Raw genomic sequence first — 21,581 nt, forward strand, 5'->3', positions numbered from 1 at the left:
ATTGTTCATATTTTACCGTTACACGGTAATAAAGTTTTATGCGGAAAAATCTCATTATTTTGAGAATTTTTTTTGATTGAGTCCTAAACGTTTTTTATTGAACAAAAAAGTTTCATTATTTTGAAAATTTACATAATCTGTCATTTACTGTTCAAATAAAAAAAAATCGTTAATTTGGACAAAATGTCAAATAATCGAGATTTTTCTATTAAAGAAAACTCTTAGGATTTTATCAAAAAATTTCCAACAATAATGAGTTTTTTTTTTTTTTTTCATAAAACTGACGGTAATAAAAATAAAATATGAACAACTTCAAATAATTTAATTGTAAATCAAATATGAAAAAATATAAACAAAATTTAAAGTTTGTTACTCTTTCAAGTCATTACCATATATTAAATTCTAAAATTTGTAATAATATTTTTATAATATATTATATTGAGTAAAATTTGAAAATATTTAAAAAGTAATATGTACAAAATCATTTTTATCATGTATTTTTCATTGATATAAATATAGATTTAAATGTACAGATATTGTAACTTAATAATTCTGTTAGCTACAAATTTTTAAACAAATATTATAATAGTATAAAACGGATCGCTAAGTTGGACAACCATTTTAAAGTCCTTATTATAAACCATATCTTTTGACTAAGAAACCTAAAATTTATTTAGTCTTATATGATAACGATGTTACTACATAAACCTCGGAACTAAAGATTTCAAACAACATAGTATTTTAAACAATATAACATAGTATTATATAAACTAAGAGTCGCGATGTACAACAATACAAGCATAATATACATATATGGCATAAATGTACAAGGAGACATGCATAATGTACAAGTGTAAATGCATATATGAAAGAAAGTTACAAAGAAGCATCAATAGTCACCCGTTACGTTATTCTCGGTAGTGTTTTTACATAAACCGCTCACCTCTCCACTCTCCCATCAAAACCCCCCACTTCCCTAAACTCCAATCTCCACATCCCATCAAATTCTCTCTGCAAAACTTCTCCGATTCCGATAATGCCACCGACACCGGAACAACCCCACCTCAACGGCGCCTTCTATGGCCCTCCCATCCAACCAAAAACCAAATCCTACTACCGCCCTGGCCGCGGCGGAGGCGGCGGACCTAGTTGCAACCCTTTAACCTGCTGTTGCAGCTGTATCTGTAGCTGCATCTTCAATCTCATCTGTCAGATTCTAATCACCGTCGCAATCTTCCTCGCCGTCGTTGGGGTAATCTTCTGGTTTATTTTCCGCCCCAACGTGCCTAAATTCCATGTCGCCGACGCCACCCTCACCCGATTCACGCTATCCCCGACGAACAACACGCTCTACTACAATCTCGCCGTCAATATGACGTTCAGAAACCCTAACCGCCGTTTAGGGATTTACTACGATAAAATCGAGGCCAACGCGATGTACCATGGCCAGAGATTTTCGTCGGCGGAGGTTCAAGGGTTTTATTTAGGGCATAAGAAGGAGAATAATGTCAGTGTGGCGTTTAAAGGGGAACAGCTGGTGGTTCTCGACAGTAGTGATAAATCAAAATACGATTCAGAGAAGGCTGATGATGTTTACTACATCGATTTGAAGCTGAGATTGAAGATCAGATTTAAAGTTTGGTTTGCGAAAACCCCGAAATTTACACCCAAATTCGAATGTGATTTGAAGGTTCCATTGAGTTCTAAAGGTAAGGTTTTATCTACGAATTTTGAGAGAACCAAGTGTGATTTCGATTGGTAGTGAAGAAGGTGATGAATCTTTAATATGTTTTCTTTTAAATTCTTAGTCTTATTTCACATTCATGCAAGATTTTCAAGAAATTTTGGGATATATATATATACACTGATTAATTATGTTCATGAGTTTACATTCTTGTTTCTGATTTTTTGGATTCCGGATATGATTTTTGATGAGAATTTTAATTTACTTTTTAGTTTGATTGTAAATAAAGTAAAGAAAAACCATGAAATCTGAAACTTGAATTTTAGTCGTTTTGTTGCTTGTAAACGGTTGGATAATAAAAGCTGGGACCCACAAGAGAATCATATGAGCTTCAGTGGACTATCTAAAATCTTAATGCCTTCTTTTGCTTTTCCGTGATAAATATTAAAAAAGATTGGATAAGAATTTCTGAGTGAGTATCTATTGTGAAATAATCATCTTTATTAAAATAAAATTTTTATATGTTGTCAAGATAGGGCTGTTTTTTAATCAGATCTAGTCTCTGATCATATCAAACAACTTCATTTGAATTTAAAATATAAGAATTTATCGTTCATTATATAATATCTATTATAAAGTTTGCCTTTATGGTTCCAAAAGTTAATTAATGCCTTAAATAAATATTAAAATCTCAAGTTATTTAATGCCTTATATAAATATTAAAATCCTATTTTAAATAAGTTAGTAGGTACATTGGAATGAAATTATGAAGAATAGAGTTAAAAATGAACTGTCATTGTTTGAAAGAATAAAAATGATTTACTCAAATAATTTTTTTGTTATTAATAAATTAGATAAACAGCATAAAAGTCAACATGTTTTTAGTTTTTTTTAGATATTGATATTTTTTTTGTGTATAGTTTTTTTTAGATATTGATATTTTTTTTACTACAATTAAGTCATTGATTTTTTCAATACTCATTTAACTTGTCATCTGGTTTCGGGCTTTCCTTTAACGTGACATTATAATCTAACTAGTTTATAATCCGTGAGAATCACAATTACAAAATTAATTAGATTTTCATATTAAAAAGTCGAAATTATTAATCAATTATTTTAAATAAATTATTATTTAAGATATATTTTTTTTAGTTATATAAAATTATAATAATGCGTGACATATAATATTATTGGGGAGATATAAAAGTATGATATTTGTAAATAAGAGAATAAACCTATTCTTTTATTAGATTAAGGATCTCATAATGGGTGTTAAAACTGGAATAAAAAAAAAACAAAATATAGTGACTTTTGCGATAATTATCATAAATATAGTAACTTTTATGATAATTATCGAAAATGTAAATGTTTTTATGCAATTTTATTTATCATAACGACAATCAAATTGTATAAATTAAAAACCACTACATATTAGATTACTAACATTACATTTTGGTTTTATTATAAAACTATGAAATTCTAATACTACAAATAAGTTATACCTTATTAGTGAGTGTAGACATTCATCCTGGCCATGGTAACATTCGTGAAAGACCATGAATCTGAAAGACAACTTTCTTCTCTTACACTAATAAGATATCAGTTAGATATAGTAATACAATTACTACCACAAATCTATAAAATTTCCACATTATCAAAATTTACATTATTTAAAATATACAACTATTTAAATTTCTCCATACTAATAAAAGAATGTTTTACTCTTCTTTTGTCATTTGTCACTCTGATACATATTCTGATTAATATCATGCCATGTATCATTTTATTGTTTTTCAATTTTAAATTTGCCAGAATAAATCAACAATAAATATGGCTCAAAAAATCAAGATATAGTCTCGTGCAATTAGCATTCAGTTTTCAAAATGTTATAAATAAACAACTATCGAAACCTAATCAAGTTAGATGCTTTAAATTATTAGATGCGTACACTCTACAAATTATATAAAAATATTGGTTTTCATGATTAATGATTGCTATTCTTATAGTTTATTAATGTCAACCAATCGTATAGTATACGGGTTATTCTGGTAATAAATGATTAAGTATTCACCTTTCATCAATGATTTCCTCCTTTATTCGAATTTTCTCAATCATAAATCAATTTTTCTTTCTATATATATGTTATTGAAAGTATGACACACTCCTTGCATAGGTTTTAGTGGTAATCAATTTTGAGGTGGAGTGGCATTTTAACTTTATCTTTACTTTAAATAAAAGGACAACTTTTTTCACTTTAAATTGAATGAAAGGGAATGCACGCATAAAATACTCTCATAAACTATTATTTGATTACCTTGTTTATTAAGTATCTTTAGTAAGTCATCGAACAAGTATATAATAACGATTCAAAATCACGGCATTTGTTTATAAGATAAATATTGTTTTCGGGTAATTAATCATTCGAAAATTCCACTTTAGCATTTTATAAAAAGAATATACACAGAAGTCAAGAACTTATAGGTTAAATAAAATTGAATGCCTATTACAAAATGTGATTATGTGACTTGTGTCGTTATAGTTTAGCTATATGTGGCTGACATAAATTTCAAATTTGAAATAGACAATGTATTTTTATGGTTTGAAACCCACAAATAGCTCACCCAACGCGATTACAATGTATCTACTAAATCAAAGCAATTTGTTTCGATGAAAAAACACTCTATAATTAGTCATTAATCTCACAATCTCTCATATTGTATGTAAAGAAGGACTTCAAGACGATGAATTGGTTAATCAAAGATTTCTTAAGGCATACTTCTTCAAGTTTGTTACAAATACCTCTATTGATCGTTGCATTATTGATAGATATTCTACAACCCATAGCATGATCTATGAGATAATTGGCAAAACCTTGTGTAAGTCATAGATAGGCTTTGAACGCAACAACTTAAAAGTGTATCATTCATATTCCACTACCACTTACTTAAATCTTTGTCCACTTCTGAACTGATGGTAATGAATTTTATGTAATACAAGAGTAACCAAGATAACCAAATTGAACAAAATCCTTACGTGTGGTGGTTGATATCTTCCTGCATCTAACAACTTGATCACTAATAAAGAATCCAAATCTCTAATACCAGTTTTTGGGATTTAGTATAGCAAATATTTACAGCCCTGGTGTGAGCAAACCAGCAGCAAAGTTAAAAGTAATATGGTTCCAAAAACAATGGCCAAAAAAATACCAGTTAAAAACAGAGAAATTTATAAGTTTAGCCAAATTTGCTAATTATTTTGCAAATAATAGTCAAAAAAAATTTACACACAATAGCCATCAATTTTGCAGATGGATTACGACCAGCAATGAAATCAGTATTCCATCTGTGAACGACAAACAGTTTATGCACGTTTATGCTTTAGAGACTTGTACGTTTGCAGATGGAAAAATTCATCTATGAAATCAGCAATCCAATTATGAAATCACCGCGGCGGTATGAGTAAATATGAGATGGTTACATGACAAAAATATTTAAATTAAAATATATTTAAGTGGATAAAATGAAAATATGAGATGGTTACATGACAAAACATAGAAGTATATTTATATTGATCATTCAATATATATTGAATGATCAATATAAAAAACCAAAATAAGTTGTATGCTCCCATGATAATAAATGATTAGTAAAAAAAGTCAATAGTAACAAGCTTAGAAAAAAAATTCTCATTATATCATCCGTTATACCCACCACATACCCCACATATGTGATGGGTGACATATCAACACTACATTATCTTATTAGTAACATGAAATACCTACCACTAATATACCACTTCACCTTATTTTTTTAATTTTTTTTAATTCAAAAATACAATAAAATCATTTTTTTTAATACTAGTTTTCCATTAAATTAAAATACCAAATTACATTACATAAAAACTACATTAATTGAAATAAAAAAAATAACATTAAAAATAAAAAATATATTACTTAAAATAAAAAAATTAAAAATATCTAAAAATATCAAGCATAAATAAAATAAATTACCTCATACGCCTATGTCGGGCTCGAACCGACTTTTTTTTCATCATGAGAAAAAGCTCCAAGTTTTCGCCCTCGAGGTCGTCCGCTTTCATTTTCAAGATTTTCATATCGGTTTTTGTTTGGATCGTCGCGTGTGCCTCTTGAAATGATGTTTGTGCTTCAATCATTTTTTGCTCCATCCGAGTCATCACATCGGCCTTCGTTTCTTGAAGTTGCATACATCGATCAAATTCATCTCCAAAAAGATTCATAACACTAGAGCTCAAAGATGTTGAAGTCGCTTTTTTTAATTTATTTCTTCCAACGGGCTGACGAAGAGGTTGATCGTTTTCAAGATCTAGCGGATCATCATTGATGTCGATGTGTGTTCAACCGTCCGATAGTTGGGAAGTTCCATCGGGTTTTCTCGAACGCTTTGAACCGGAAGATTGCGAAGTTCCTTCCGTTTGCTTTTTTCCATTTTGAAGCATCTTTTAATTTTATCCACGTTTTTATATACGGAAAAGTTTTGCGTGTTGGAGTTGTTTTTTTCAAATTGATCCATGGCCGTCTTGAAAACATCAAAATCGTTCAACACGCTTTTGCGTATGTTTAGGAGGTTGTTTTAAATTCCTCCAAATCGGCATTTTGAGTTTCACTTTCCATTAACTCGTAGAAAATGGCTCGAACTTTTTCTCAAAAACTTTCGTAAGGTTGACTATCTCCTACAATTGGGTCTTGGGAAACCGATACCCATGCCTCCGCTAACTTTTCTTCTTTGTCTTTTGTGCATGGGACCCTTTCTTGGGTGGTGGTGGGTCGACCCGATTTTTTTTCCTTTTTTCTTTTTTGGTTGAGGTGGTGGTGAATGTTGTGTTTCCGAAACAAAATCCGGCGAAAGTGGTGGTTGTGAAATTGGTGGTTGTTGGAATTGTTAAAATTGTTGGTATTGTTGTTGGATTTGTTGTTGTTGGAAGGTCGGAAAATGTTGATATTGTTGTTGGAAAAGTGGTGTTTGTTGGATAGGGGAAACGTTTTGAAGCAAATTGACAAAACCGCCTTCGGGTGTGTCCATAGTCGGGAATTGGCAAGGGGTTGTATCTAACACAAAAGCGTTATCGAGCTTGCGATTTCTATAGTTTGGAGGGCTATTTTGGTTAGGATCCATGGTTTTTGGTTGTAAAGATGTAGTGTGTAGTTTGTGTATAGAGAAAGAAAAGAATGATGTAAAATAAGGGGTAAAAGTGTGGTATTTATAGGTAAATAAATTGGTTAAATTTTTGTTTAATTTTTTTTATAAAATAAACTAATCGTTGAACGGCTATAACCAATTGTTCAAAATGGGTTGTGATCTTATTAGGTGTTTGCATTCGTTATTCCGAACACGAGGCATCACGAAAACGACCGACCACAAAAAAACGGGGTGGTGTGCATGGTCGTTGTTCGTGGCCAGCTCAACCACGACCGACCTCGTTGAGAGGACACCACATGGTCTCATAAATGTTTTGAGAAGGCTAAATTAGATGGGTTTATATACTAAGGAGTTCATAACCATCAAGTTTATTGGTGGGGTCAGGCAATTAGGGGTCCTTATAGGTAACCCACATATGTATTCATAACCATCTAGACATCTAGTTGAATAGTTGGAGTTGTTATGGAAAGCCTACACAAGGACGTGGTTGTGGACACTGTACATGAGTTTTACACTAGTGTTTGTTGTAAAAACACAAATTTGAGAATCAAATCAATTCAAAAATCATTGTGTTATGAAGTGACAAAGCTAGTGAACGTATATTATCGGTGAAGGGTCTGTTGTGTTCGGGTGGTATGGTCGTATAGAGCCTCTAATTATTAGGGTCTTTGAATTCAAAGGCATATTATAGTTATCGAATAATTTTTTCAAAAAAAATATTTTTTTTTATGTATTATTATTAAGAAAATGATTTTGGCAATTAGTCATACACAATGTAACCTTTAAACTTTGAAATCATCTTAAATATGAAAATCCGAAGAAAAAAATAATCAAAATCTTATTACAAAACACAAATCCTAAACCGATTGGATTTATTAACAATTTAATAAAAGTATGCATGTTCAAGAAAAATACAAATTCTACTCCTAACAATTATATACAAAAGAATTAAATTATTATAAAACTCACCAGAAATTAAAGAAACGAAATCAAACAAATCAAAACCTAAGAAGCCTGATTATCCAAGTGACATTGTCGGTGACTAGATAAAATATGTGTAACACCCTGAATTCAGGAGGCCTAGAAAGGAAAGGAAACCTCAAATGAGGAAGTGACTCGTCGAGTAGATGGGTGACTCGACGAGTAGGAGCGCGATTTGGTCGCGGGTTTAATGACCTACTCGACGAGTTGGCCAGGTTTTAGGAAAACCCTAAATATGGGAATTGCACCCTATTTAAGGAACATTATAGTCTCCATCAACCCCCTTGATACTCTCTCAAGCCCAGAACGAAACCTAGAGCCTCCCTTGAGTTTGTGAGCCATTTTGTGAGTCTTGGAACATTTCGAAGCCTGAAGGAACAAGGAGGTTGGAGGTTCAAGGAGGAAGGAGTAGATCCAGAAGATTCACTCCATTTGTTGCTCATTTTGGTAATCAAGTTCCTTCCTTGACTTCTAGTTTGTTAGATCCATTTATGTCCCTTTTTATGAAGTTTATGGACCAAGAATGATGTCTTGTGGGATTTGGACGTCCCCAAGCTAGATCCTTATAGATCCAGAGGTGTTTAGAGTAGTAAGGCATAAAGGTGGAAGCTTTATGCCAATAGAACTCCCCATGTAAAGTTTAAGTGGTTATTATGGCCTTTTGAGCAAAAAGGGCCATGCATAGGTGCAACGGTAGCAACTTTGTGTGATATCCTGACCCTAGGAGGCTAGTTCTGGGTCTTAGATGCGTTGAGCTTGTCTGAAATCGTCTAAATAGTGTTGGACATTGAGAGACTCGGCGAGTCAGGCCAGTTTTTTCCCTAAAACCCTTCTGTTAAGGGTATGAGTTGAGTTGGAAAGGGACTTAGCCAATCTAAGTCCATAATGGTCATGAAGTTCATCGTACTCGACGAGTTCAAGGAAGAACTCGGCGAGTCCAAGGCAATATTCTTAGTTATGAAGATGAACTCGACGAGTTGTTCATACAACTCAGCGAGTCATGGCCTAGATATTCTTATGATGATGATGAACTCGACGAGTTCGAGGATGAACTCGGCGAGTCGGTTGAGATAGTCCTGAAGTGTTAGATGAAGGAGAACTCGTCGAGTTCTCGCTAGACTCGACGAGTGGAATCGAGGTTGTTTTGGGATTTAAGGAGCATGGACTCGGCGAGTTGGCAGAACAACTCGGCGAGTTAAGTCAACTAGAAGTTGACTTTGACCGTTGACTTTGACCAAGTTTGACCAGGGTTGACTTTTGGATTATTGTGGTCTAAATGTTGTTTTTGGGTATTGATAGTTCGGGAAGCCAAAGGGTTTGCGGTTCAGAAGTGTCAGTTAGCAGTCAAAAGCGTTCAGTGAATCTTCAGCAGTGCAAGGTGCGTCTCCTCACTGTGTACATGGGTCTACGGCCACAATGCCGGCCCATTATGTTATGTTCATGTTTATGCTTATGTATAGAAGGAAGACCCGAGGGTTAGCCCTAGACACTTGTTGATATATGCTCTGGGTTACGACCTGATGACGGGTGAGGCCCAAGGAATGTTAGGATGCTAGAGGTCTTTGTGATTCTTTCATGTGTCGGTATGATAGGATCCGAACCGAGGGTCCGATGTTGAGCTTAATGTTAGGATGCTACAGGTCTTCGTGATTATTTCATGTGTCGGTATGATAGGATCCGGACCGAGGGTCCGATGTCGGGGTAAGCCCGAAGTACGCTAGATAATAATATGTTTCTGGGCCGGGGGTCTGATGTCGGGGTATTCCCGAGAAAGATTATTATGTAGTGCGTTAGATTATACTTTTTGTCTTCGTGATACTGGTATGTGCCTGGTAGGTAGGTGAGTGTGGGCGAGGTCTCGTATCTCATCACTAGCTGAGTATGGATGGGGTTCCATATCTCGATATTAGTAGAGCAGGGGCGAGGCCCATGGTAGGAAGGATGTGAGTGTGGGCGGGGGCCCGTATCTCACTACTAGTAGGAGTGTGGATGGGGTTCCACTACTTCAGTAGGAGACCAGGGGCGGGGCCCAAGTTAGACGAAGCCTTAGATCAGGGTATGGTTAGGGAATGTTTATGTATGTTTCAATATGTTATTTGATCGTATGTATGTATATAGCGGACAAGGCCCAGAGACAGGCGGGGCCTAAGGGAAACAGATATGTATATCGAGCGGCGCTCGATGCCAGGTGAGACCTGATGCCATGCGGGGCCTGATGACGGACGGGGTCCGATGGCGGGCGGGGGCCCAATATGTGATTATGTGCTCACAGTTGTATATGGCATGTTTGGATCAGTATATATGTATGGTATGTGGTAGGATGGGGAACTCACTAAGCTTCGTGCTTACAGTTTTCAGTTTTGGTTTCAGGTACTTCCGATAGCGGAAAGAAGAGCTCGGGATGATCGCATGGCACACACCAAGAAGTTTAGTCTGGGATGTTTACTCTGATAAAATGAATAAGTGTTTTGGGAAAAATACTCTGATTTGTCACATAACCCTCTTTAGTATGTTTGAAATGATTTAATGCTATGGTTTAGTAATGTTTTTAAAAGAAATTTTTGGTCATGATTTTTGGGATGTTACAATATGATTTGTAAATTTAAAACTAATGTATAAATAATACGTCGTGACATTGTCAGTGACTAGATAAAATATGATTTGTCAATTTAAAACTAATGTAAAAATAATGCGTCAATGTATGAAAACAAATGTGAATCAATCTCTAGAAACTATAAAGTTGTGTATGAAGAGACATATATAAACATAAAAAGTGAAGCTACTTATCTAGTAGATGATGAACTTGATAGGTTTGACTTTATCATTAGTATAATTATATGGTATCATATATTGGCTAAAATAAATAACTTAAACATATAAATACAATTTGAAACCATATGTATTGATGAGGCAAGGAGTAATGTTCGGGCACTTATTTAGTTTTTCTTTTTTAAACTATCGATATCATAGTTTTGAGAAGACTTTGAATGATGTTATAGTTAGGGATGAGATTTAGAACCGGAAAACCAGACCGGAGCCAGAACCGTTAGAACCGAAGTATATAGAACCGGTTCCGGTTCCGGGTTTAAAATTTGGTTTTATCCAGGTTTGGGTCCATCGGTTCCGGGTAAACCGGGTCTAAAAACCGGAACCGGTGTTAGGAACCGGAACCACTTTTAGGGCCGGAACCGGTTTTTGTGAAACGTTTAAAAGATGCATATCTCATTCGTTTCAACTCCGATTGACATGCAGTTTTTTCCAACATGTAGTTTAGAGTTTGTACATGACTTTAGACTATCAATTTGCCATTTTTAGTTTTATATTCATTGATTTACAGTCCTCCAAAGTCGAGATATGAAAGCTGGAAGTTTTTAGTTTTTCAGTTTTTTTGTATTCGGTGAAAGTTTTAAAACATGCATATCTAATTCGTTTGAAGTCGGATTGACATGTGGTTTTTTCCAACTTGTAGTTTATAGTTTGTATATGAATTTAGACTAAAATTTTGTCATTTTTGGTTTAATATTCAATGATTTACAGTCCTCCGAAGTTGGGATATCAAAACTGAAAATTTTTAACTTTTCAGCTATTTGTTTTTGTATTCTGTGAAAATGTTAACACATGCATATCTCATTTGTTTAAAGTCGAATTGACATGCGTTTTTTTTTTCTAGAGTGTATTTTAAAGTTTGTACATGATTTTAGACTATAATTTTGTTAATTTTGGTTTCATATTCAATAAGCTACAGTCCCCCAAAGTCGGGATATCAATATGAAAAATTTCAAAGTTCAACCCACTAAGTAGTAAGTAATTACCAAAAGATTCCGATTTTTCCAGGTTTTCTGGGTCTAAAGCCACTTTATCCGGTTTCAACCTACCCACTTTGTGTTTTCGGGTTTTTCGGTTCTAGACCCACTTTACCCGGTACCGTACCCGGAACCGAACCGGAACCGGTTCCTATATACCGGTCCGGTTTCCGGTTCTACAAAATCTCTTTACCCCAGTTGACAGCATCACGCCAGCTCCAGCTACCCTGCGGATTACTGATGGACGGCAGGGCAAGGCAGAGGCTCCAGTGGTGAGGAGCAGGGCATTTCAGCTGACTACAGTGGAGGCACGCGCCGCGCCCGATGTGGTGATGGGTATGATTCTTTCCCTCTATTTTATTTTATATGATGTTATGTTATTGATATGTGCCCTGTGTTTATGCGTTAGGATCGTTCCATGTGAACGGTATCCCATTTCAGGTGTTGTTTGACTCGGGTGCCACCCGGTCATTTGTTTCCCTTGCGCTTAACAAGAGGTTTACTGAGTCTTCGGGTATGTTGGATTGCCCTTTAGAGGTAGAGATTGCCGATGATCGATCGGTGCGAGCATCAGCAGTGTTCAGGGATTGTGTCCTAAGGTTATTTGAGGAGCGTTATTTGGTGGATTTGGTTCCCATCCCTTTGCGGGGGAACAAGGTGATTATAGGCATGGATTGGTTGAGCCCTAATGGGGCGGTGATAGATTGCGCACAACAGCTAGTGTGGATCAGGACACCGAGTGGGGGAGAGTTGGTGATCCACGGCGAGAGGCCACAACGTGGACCTGCAGTATGTTCAGCAACGAGAGCTAGGCGCTACCTTCAGCAGGGTTGTACGGGATATGTCGCGTATGTTATGGATACCCGGGAGACGGGTAAAGCGACGGTGAGCGAGGTTCCAGTGGTGCGAGACTACATTGATGTGTTCCCGGAGGAGCTTCCTGGAATACCTCCGGAGCGTCAAGTAGAGTTTAGGATCGACCTAGTTCCTGGTGCGGCTCCGATAGCCAAGGCACCCTATCGGTTGGCTCCTCCCGAGATGCAGGAATTGTCTATGCAGCTGCAGGAGCTGCTAGACAAGGGATTTATTCGACCGAGCAGTTCACCCTGGGGAGCCCCGATCCTGTTTGTGAAGAAGAAGGACGGGTCGCATCGGATGTGTATAGATTACCGGGAACTGAATAAGGTAACGGTGAAGAACCGTTACCCACTCCCGAGGATTGATGACCTCTTTGATCAGTTGCAGGGAGCATCTTGGTTCTCCAAGATCGATTTGCGTTCAGGTTATCATCAGATGAGGTTCAGAGAGGAGGATGTGCAGAAGACCGCGTTTCGGACGCGTTATGGCCATTATGAGTTCGTGGTGATGCCGTTTGGGCTCACCAATGCTCCTGCCGCGTTCATGGACCTCATGAACCGCATATGTAGACCAATGTTGGATCGGTCTGTGATAGTTTTCATTGATGACATCTTGGTTTATTCCAAGACGCAGTACGAGCATGAGGAGCAACTGAGAGAGGTTTTGGAGACCTTGAGGAGGGAGAGATTATACGCCAAGTTCTCCAAATGGGGAGCACCGGGGTGGTGCTCAAGAAGACCGAGAGAATCCAGCAGGTTCGAAGCAAGCTTCAGACAGTGCAGATTCGACAGAAAAGTTACGCCGACAAGCGTCGATCAGACCTGGAGTTCCACGTCGGGGATATAGTTCTCCTGAAAGTGTCGCCTTGGAAAGGCGTCATTCGATTCAGGATGCGGGGCAAGTTGGGCCCGAGATTCATTGGTCCGTTCAGGGTTGTAGCCCGGGTGGGCAAGGTGGCATATAGGCTGGATCTGCCAGGCGAGCTCAGTCAAATCCACAGCACGTTCCATGTCTCCCAGCTGCAGAAGTGCCTAGTGGATGATTCAGTGGTGGTGCCGCTAGAGGATATACAGTTTGATGACAGCCTGAATTACATTGAGCGCCCAGTCGCAATCCTCGACCGAAAGTCGAAGGATCTGAGGAACAAGAGGGTGGAATTAGTGAAGGTGCAATGGCAGCACCGAAAGGGTTCAGAATGGACTTGGGAGCCGGTGGAAGAAATGATGGAGCATTACCCCGAGCTGTTTCAGGATCGAGCAGCAAACTTCGAGGACGAATTCTAAAATAAGTGGGGGAGATTTGTAGCACCTGGTTTTTGGTATGTAAAATTTATCTAAGCGTTTTGCATTTTCATCCTTGGACTCGGCGAGTTGTAGGCCCGACTCGCCGAGTAGAGACGGGATTTGGAACACGTTTAAGTTGGCGACTCGGCGAGTCCCCGCTGTCTGATGAAACCCTAAATTTCAAGGGTTTGCACCCTATTTAAATCAACCTTATGCACCCCAACCTCGCCCCCTTCACCCTCAGAGCTCCCTATATCGTCCAACCCTTGTTCCTTGTGAGATTGAAGTGTTTTGGTGTGTTTCTTGAAGATTTTGAGAGAAGAGAAGAGTAGATCAAGAATAAAGAAGGAGGCCAGGCATCTTGGTGTTATTCAAGTGATTCCTTTGAGATATAACTCAGTTTCCCTCTGTTTTCATGCTTGTAGACCTTTATAGCTCCATTAAAGTCCTTCTTGAGCCATTTCCAAGCTTGGGGATGATTTAGGGTCTATAATAAGTTGATTAACCTTTGGATCTAGGCATGATTTAGCTCCAAGAGCTCGGATCTACTGTCTTTATGGAGCCATATTGCATGAAAGCCCTAGATCTACTCTTTTAGTGCATTTTGAGACCTAAAATCTTCATTGGTGATTATGTACACGTAAAGTTGGAAACTTTACGCGTTAATCAAGCCCTAGAAACCCAGATCTATGAATAGCATGAGCTGGATTCAAGTAGAATCGAGTATATAGTATTTGCATGTGACAGACTCGGCGAGTCGAGTCGCGAGTCCCCGAGTTTTCCCCCTTTTCGTGTTTGCGGGGTGGAGTAGTGGGTCATGGGGTGTGACTCAGTGGGTCGGAAGCCAGACTCACTCATGAAGGAACTCGGCGAGTCAATGCCCTAACTCGGTGAGTTCAAGGCAATCTTCTTCCCTCAAGAACAGACTCGGCGAGTTGTTATTCAACTCGGCGAGTCTCAACATAGAGTGTTCTGCGGATGAAGATGAACTCGACTAGTTGTTCATACAACTCGGCGAGTAGGATGAATGACTATTGGACTTTGGTTTCGAAGGAAAACTCGTCGAGTCAATGCCTAAATCGACGAGTAGGGACGGGATTATGGTCAGACAAAGGGATAGGAACTCGGAGAGTTGGCAAGCCAACTCGGCGATTCGGGTCAACTGGAAGTTGACTTTGACTTTGACTCTTGGTTTGGTTAGGGGTAAATGGTCATTTTACACTGAGGTTGGTTAGCAGTAATTGACTGAGTGTTTTGTGGGAATTATAGCCGGAGGATTTCCGGGGCAGCAGCAGCAGAAGACAGTCAGTTCCCACGCAGATCAGCAGCTACTTTGAGGTAAGTTACCTTCCAGTAGCGGTGGGTCTACAGCCACAATGCCGGCCCACCAGTAGGAGTTGTATGATAGATGATTGTCTCTGTGATATTCATCTAGGGTTGCTACTACATGTGTTATGTTTATGTGCTAGTATGATATGATGCTATGTGATATGTGTTATTTGGTAGCAGTAGGGGGTGAAATAGTCCCCAGTATCTGGTCGTAAGGACCAAAGGGGAGGCCAGCACCCAGATATGCTAGGCAGTATCCGGTCGTAAGGACCGAAGGGGAGGCCATCACCCAGATATGTTAGGCAGTATCCGGTCGTAAGGACCGAAGGGGAGACCAGCACCCAGATATGCTAGTCAGTATCCGATCGTGAGGACCGAAGGGGAGGCCAGCACCCAGATATGCTAGGCAGTATCCGGTCAAGAGGACCGAAGGGGTAGGTCGGGCACCCAGATATGCCCGGCAGTGTATGTATGTTATGTGATTATATGGTATGTGGTACAGTGGGGGAACTCACTAAGCTTCGTGCTTATAATTTTCAGTTTTGGTTTCAGGTACCTCTTCTTCGAAGGGGAAGGAGCTGGCACGGTAGCGGCGCATCACACACATGCCTTGTATTCCGCACTATGAGACCCTCCTGGGAATTTGTACTCTGACATTATTATGTTTTATAAAATGTTTTTCAAGACATGCGATAACTTTTATGAAATGATATAATTGGTGAACATTTTAATTCTAATGTTTGCTAAGTATATGTTTTAAAAATGAAATTTTTGGCTCGTATTTTTGGGACGTTACATAGAATCTTTTGACGATCCAACTCCTCCAACTCCTCTATCCCACCTTTTCAAGACTTTTGCAGCACGAGGAGCATTGGTTGGTAAACGAAGCACCAAATTAATGATTGGAGTGAGCTCAGTCTTTATGTTTGAATAAATAGTTGAAACCATCTATGAGAGTGACTCTTGAGATATGGTTGATTGATTCGAAAGATCAACCTTGGACAAAATTTCTTTAACTCCATACAGGAACTCACTCATCTTTCAAACACCTTTTCGTCATTCTCATACTTAGCTTGTAACTTGTTAGTGTACTCATTGGTGAACTCAACCAAACGAGTTATAGCACCAGAAATTACATCTACTTTTCCATGAACCAACTTGTAATTTTCTTCCATCTTCTTGACTTCTTCTTACATCAAGGATTTTATCCCAGCAACCTTGACAGCTAGAGGCTCCTACGTTTCATTGACCGTTTCCACGAAACGTTCATGATGAGCCTTAGCAACATCATGAAGCTTTTGTATTTCATGATCATAGCTAATCGTTCTGCTTGTTTCGGCTCAATACCCTAAAACAAGTTTTGCAAACGAGATTCTTGAGCTTTCATCAAGTAATCTATTTCGACTCTAGTCAGATAATGCTTCCCTCCAATATCTGATGTGATTTGAAGATGATTATTGATATTTGAGTTGAGTATCTTGAATTGCTTACCTGACATGATTAGTTCATCAGGAATATCTTCTTCTTCTAGATTGAATTGAATATCAACAAATGAAACCATGATATCATCATCATCAGCTTCATCTCCATGAAGTGATTTATCAGTTGATTGATATGAGAAGAGAGTGGTGATAGGTTCGTGCATGACACCAAAAAATGTTGGCGAGACAGTCGAAACAGGAACAGTAGTAAGAATTGGCGATGATGGTGGTGGTAAAACAGTTGAGGTTGCAACAGTAGATTCGACATTGAGCATCCCATCATCCATGTTGACGTTTGTGTCCTTATTAGATACGTGCACAGTGATGTCTGGAATTGCGACCTCCTTCCCAACGGACTCAGTATGCGAAACCCCGGATGGTATGACCAAATCCTTCTTAGGGATGTTGAATTGTTGTTGATTACTCGAATTGATATTTATATCCGTATCAGACAGGTTTATAGTGACATTAGGAATCCTTGTCTCCTCGAGAGTCGACTCAACATCGGTATCCCTTCGCGGTGAACCGATATAAGAATCCTCGACGTGAGTGTATGACCAGTCGCTATCACCATCATTCTCGATCTCTACAGTCATATTCTCAAGTTGAACTCGAACTTGATCATGCTATTTCTTCTTTATCTGTTCTGCAACATCCAAAGCTCGACGCTTCTTTGACATTGGAGATCCTAGACACGAAACCACATGAAGAAGCACTCCCTTCTTGGTAAATTGTAACCTTTTAACCTTCTTTGGACCACCCTTAGAAGAAACAGGATGCGAGGGTTCGACAACAGTAGGCTCAACACTTTCGACAACTGGATCATGAGTAGAAGCCTTGATTGGAGAATCAGAAGGTTTCTTAGCTGATTTCCTAGTTCTTTTATGAACCCTAGTTTTCGTTGGTATGGTTTCTTTAACAATCTCCTCCTCCACAACTTATGGTTGGTCTACTTGTTTCTTCTTCTTTGGAGCCTTAGATCCTTTCGATGTTCTTTCTACCTCTTTGTGATAAACCTTTTTGTGAAATAAACCTAGTTATATTAGAAGAATCAATAGAAGCCAAATATTGCACCAACAACTGATTTTTAGGATCCACCAGTTTAAGCATCGAATCCGGAATGCGAGCAACATTAGGGAAGACAGTAACATCATCCACAAAAACCCGTGGCGCAGCCATTATCGGAAACTCTGAAGTATCGACACCGAATGTATAAGAATATTCTCCCGACTGTAGATCTCCTGTAGAATTAGTCCCCAAAATTGAGCACTCGACACACCAGTTGCTAGCTTAGAGTGAGAGATCAAAATTCTAAATTTTCTTCCCATAAAAGCGAAGCATAATCAAAATTCAAACCATAATATAATCCCGCCATGACAGAGTATACCTCAATCTTGGCTTTGTCAAGCCCAAAGCTTCTTCCTGTCAAACACCTTAGAACGACCCCAAATAAGAAACTCCAAACACATGGAATACTGGACTTCTTAAAGTGGCTAATTGCAGTGAGGGTAAGTTGATGTCCCATTTCATTTAACATATGAATAACTTGATCGTTCGTAACTTAATATAATGTACATGAAGTTGGTAGTCTCAAAATTTGGGTAAACTATTTCCGACTTAGCTTCTTTGATTTTGAATTCGAGAGCTGGAACTAACCACCTTGGTTGTTTTGTTGAACACTGCAATTGAAGTAGCAAGAGAGAGTCATTCCATTGGGATTGCAAATGTTGCAGAAAGTGAAAACGATAATATAGAGTTATTCAATGTTTGAAAAAGCATCCGTAGCTCCTCTGGGTATTGATCAAGAGTGCGAACTTGACGAAGATTAGTGTGTTGAATCTTCATCATAGGTTTCAAAATTTCTTTGTCATTGGTTGCTGTTGGATCAGCATTGCGATTAGTAGCAGCCATTGAAGGGAATTGAAGAATTTTAGAAGCGATGAACGGTTAGGGTTCTTGAGGTGTAATCAGAGAGCAGAAAGTTGAAAAGGAAAACATCATCTTCCTTTTATAACTTTTGTTATTTTTAAATTTGAGCCAGTACCCAATAAGAAAATGCAAGGTAGTGTGTTGGTTAATTAACCGACACCATAAAAATCACCACGTCATAAAAGTGATCATCACGTTGCTCCTTGATTCCTGTAAAAATCATGAACCGTCACATCCATTAGGTCTTTTGTTGTTCCTAATTAGATAAGAACCGTCACAAGTTTCCTTCCCTAAACGAGTACGCCATGTGTTTCATCACCAAGCATAAACAGTTATGTCGGCATGGAGGCTGGGATCATTCGCTTATGGGATTGGGAATCGAAATCATATGCCAAACTTTGTAAAATATAAGTTTCGAGTTGGTAATACCCAAAACCTCAAGGATTTAAGTGCTTTTGTGTGCCAAAGAATTAGATAGAAGAAAGTAAAACAAATTGTGGATATTGAGATATCAAAAATCCTTTTGATATAAAAACAGATTGATCTCAGGAAAATATCTCTTCATTCGACATCAATAGAGATGAAGAATTTCTTGTGTGGTGTCCCATGAATTACAATCGAATACTTGTTGAGGAGTATCAAGGGGATTCTTTGTCTTTTGGTTTCGAAGGTGGCTTTAATTTTACACAAGATCACAACTTAACATAAGTGTGATTTAGTTGTGAAAAAATACTTGGATGACCAGTGTAGTCAAGAACACGTATGGTCGGCGATGATTATAAGTAACAAAAGTACAGAGAAGATATTCAAATGGAAATATGAGTCTAAAAAAATGAAATATTGTATCTTTTTGTGCAAAAACATCTTGGTATTAGAACATTTTATCAACATCACGCAATATGAAAGGAAATGAGATTTTGAATATCGAAATGGTACAAAGAAATAAATGTTTCGTGAAAATCTTGAACAAAATTGTTGACCGTTAATTCATTGATGTTTAGGTTTGTTGAGTTTCACCATCATCATGGAAAAATGACTCACAATCAAAAACACAGATGTGTGACATATCTACATTCTGGTACGTTTTGACCAAAGACGTCGAGGATATGTAGTGTAGTTGTGATTGTGAAAGAAATTTTGGGTGAAAAAGATTTGGTGAAAGAACTCATTGTACCTCCGCTAAAAAATTTGGACCAGGCAGAAAAATCTTGACTCATCATGAGAAGAGTAAGGTAGCTCGTCGACTAATGTGAATACAAGCTGATTGGGAAGAAAATTTTGTGTGAAAGATTTCATTAAGGCTTCGAACACAAGTAGTATTTGAGGCTTTAAGGACAACATGCTGCATCATGCCTCTAGGGACACATAACTATGACACAGTTTTGAATAATACCTGTTCCCTTGAGGAATATATTCGTGTGACATGCGAAAGAGCATCATGTTGTTACAATGAGAATCCAACGACAATGTTTTTACATTTTTGTATTTTTCAAAGTAAAAACAAATTTAAGAAAATATTCTTGGATTTTTGGTTTTTAGAAAGAAAATACAAAAATAAGAAAAACTTTTTGGATTTTTTTTGGTTTTTAGAAAGAATATTCAAAAATAAGAAAATCTTTTTGGATTTTCGATTTTTAGAAAAAGAAAAAGCAAAACTAAAAGAACCTTAAAACGTTACCTAGATACTTTCGATCCATAAGCTAACATTCTTCAAGCGTACGTTGTGCATCGAAAGTCTTCCATCGGATGCGAATTGAAATCCTGAATGAGATGTTTTATGTGCTTACTTGTGTATTGTGATATTCTGCATTATGTCTTTGTGATTTACGTTGAGTATTATTATGACCTTATTGAGTTAGGACCAGAGGGTCCACCCGAGTTTTGGGACCGGAGGGTCCCACTGAGACACATTGACCGGAGGGTCTTATCTGAGTAGCCAGTAGAGGCTATTAAGATATGTGTGGTATTTTGGGGAACTCACTAAGATCCGTGCTTACCGTGTTATGTGATATGTGTTTCAGGTTTTCTCAGGATTGCGGGAAGGCACCAGTTGGATTGTATACACCAGAAGAAGAGTTATGTTTTGAGGATCCTGGATTATTAATTAATCAATTGTGGAGTTGCATATTGTAAATTAAATCAATGAGATTTTTGTGAAATGTGTCATGAGAATTATGTGATTTTAAAATGAAAAATTTGTTTGAAAATTCACGGTGTTACAATAAAGCTCTTGTCTTTCTCATTTAAGTATGCTAGATCTAGGTTTTATTCACTTTTCTTCATGATTGGGTTGGGTAGGATGCATGGGATCCATAAAGTTAGCAACTTTATGGATCATTGAGGCCTTTTGTTTAGCATAGGAATCAAATCTAAGGATTGGTGGTGTTCTGGACACCAAGCATGAGTTTTGGCCTCATTTTTCTCTTTCAAGACCTAGTTAGTGTTCAAGTCATACATTGGACATGCATGAATAAAAAGCTATGATTTTATGGTCCTTTGGATTGGGAAAGACGTTCTGGAAGGTTTGAAGATTGGCATTAAGGGATTAAGAGCTTAATGTTCTAAGTTGTTAAGATTAGGTCTCACATTATGAAAGGTTGTGTGTCACGTCATGACATGGGCTGCTTCCCCCAACTATTTTGTCCTGACTCTATCATGACGTGACCCATGGGTGGTCACGACATGAAAATTAACTGAGGTGGACTTTGGCATTAACTTTGACCATGGTTGAATTTTGGGTCAAACTAGGGTTTTAGGGTGTAGACTGAGGGTACTACTTTGTTGTTGTTAGGTGTCTTTTTTCTCATGTTTGCTCTATGTGTGTGAGTTGTGGTATTATTAGCTGTTATTCGCAAGGTGAGTATTCTCACTACAGTTACATGTGTGGTATTCATGTATGTGACCAACTAGGTCTTAGTTGCTGATTTTTGTTATATGTGAATTGAATTGAAATGTTGATAACTTTGTGATTCCTGAAAATCCCTAGGGTTGTAAATAACCCGTGAAACTTGATGTTAATCAACAAGACGTGTTGTTGGCCCATTAGGATTGCTGAA

The 21,581-nt window shown here is 37.6% G+C and overlaps 1 pseudogene; it reads left to right on the forward strand.

The window, feature by feature from the left end:
• The first annotated feature begins 903 nt into the window (after window positions 1–903).
• LOC145092021 (NDR1/HIN1-like protein 3 pseudogene) lies at window positions 904–1,875 on the forward strand (annotated as a pseudogene).
• Window positions 1,876–21,581: the final 19,706 nt, after the last annotated feature.

This window comes from Lactuca serriola, chromosome 1 (genome assembly GCF_051521515.1).
Source record: "Lactuca serriola cultivar US96UC23 chromosome 1, Lser_US96UC23_V15, whole genome shotgun sequence".
Classification (NCBI taxonomy): domain Eukaryota; kingdom Viridiplantae; phylum Streptophyta; class Magnoliopsida; order Asterales; family Asteraceae; genus Lactuca; species Lactuca serriola.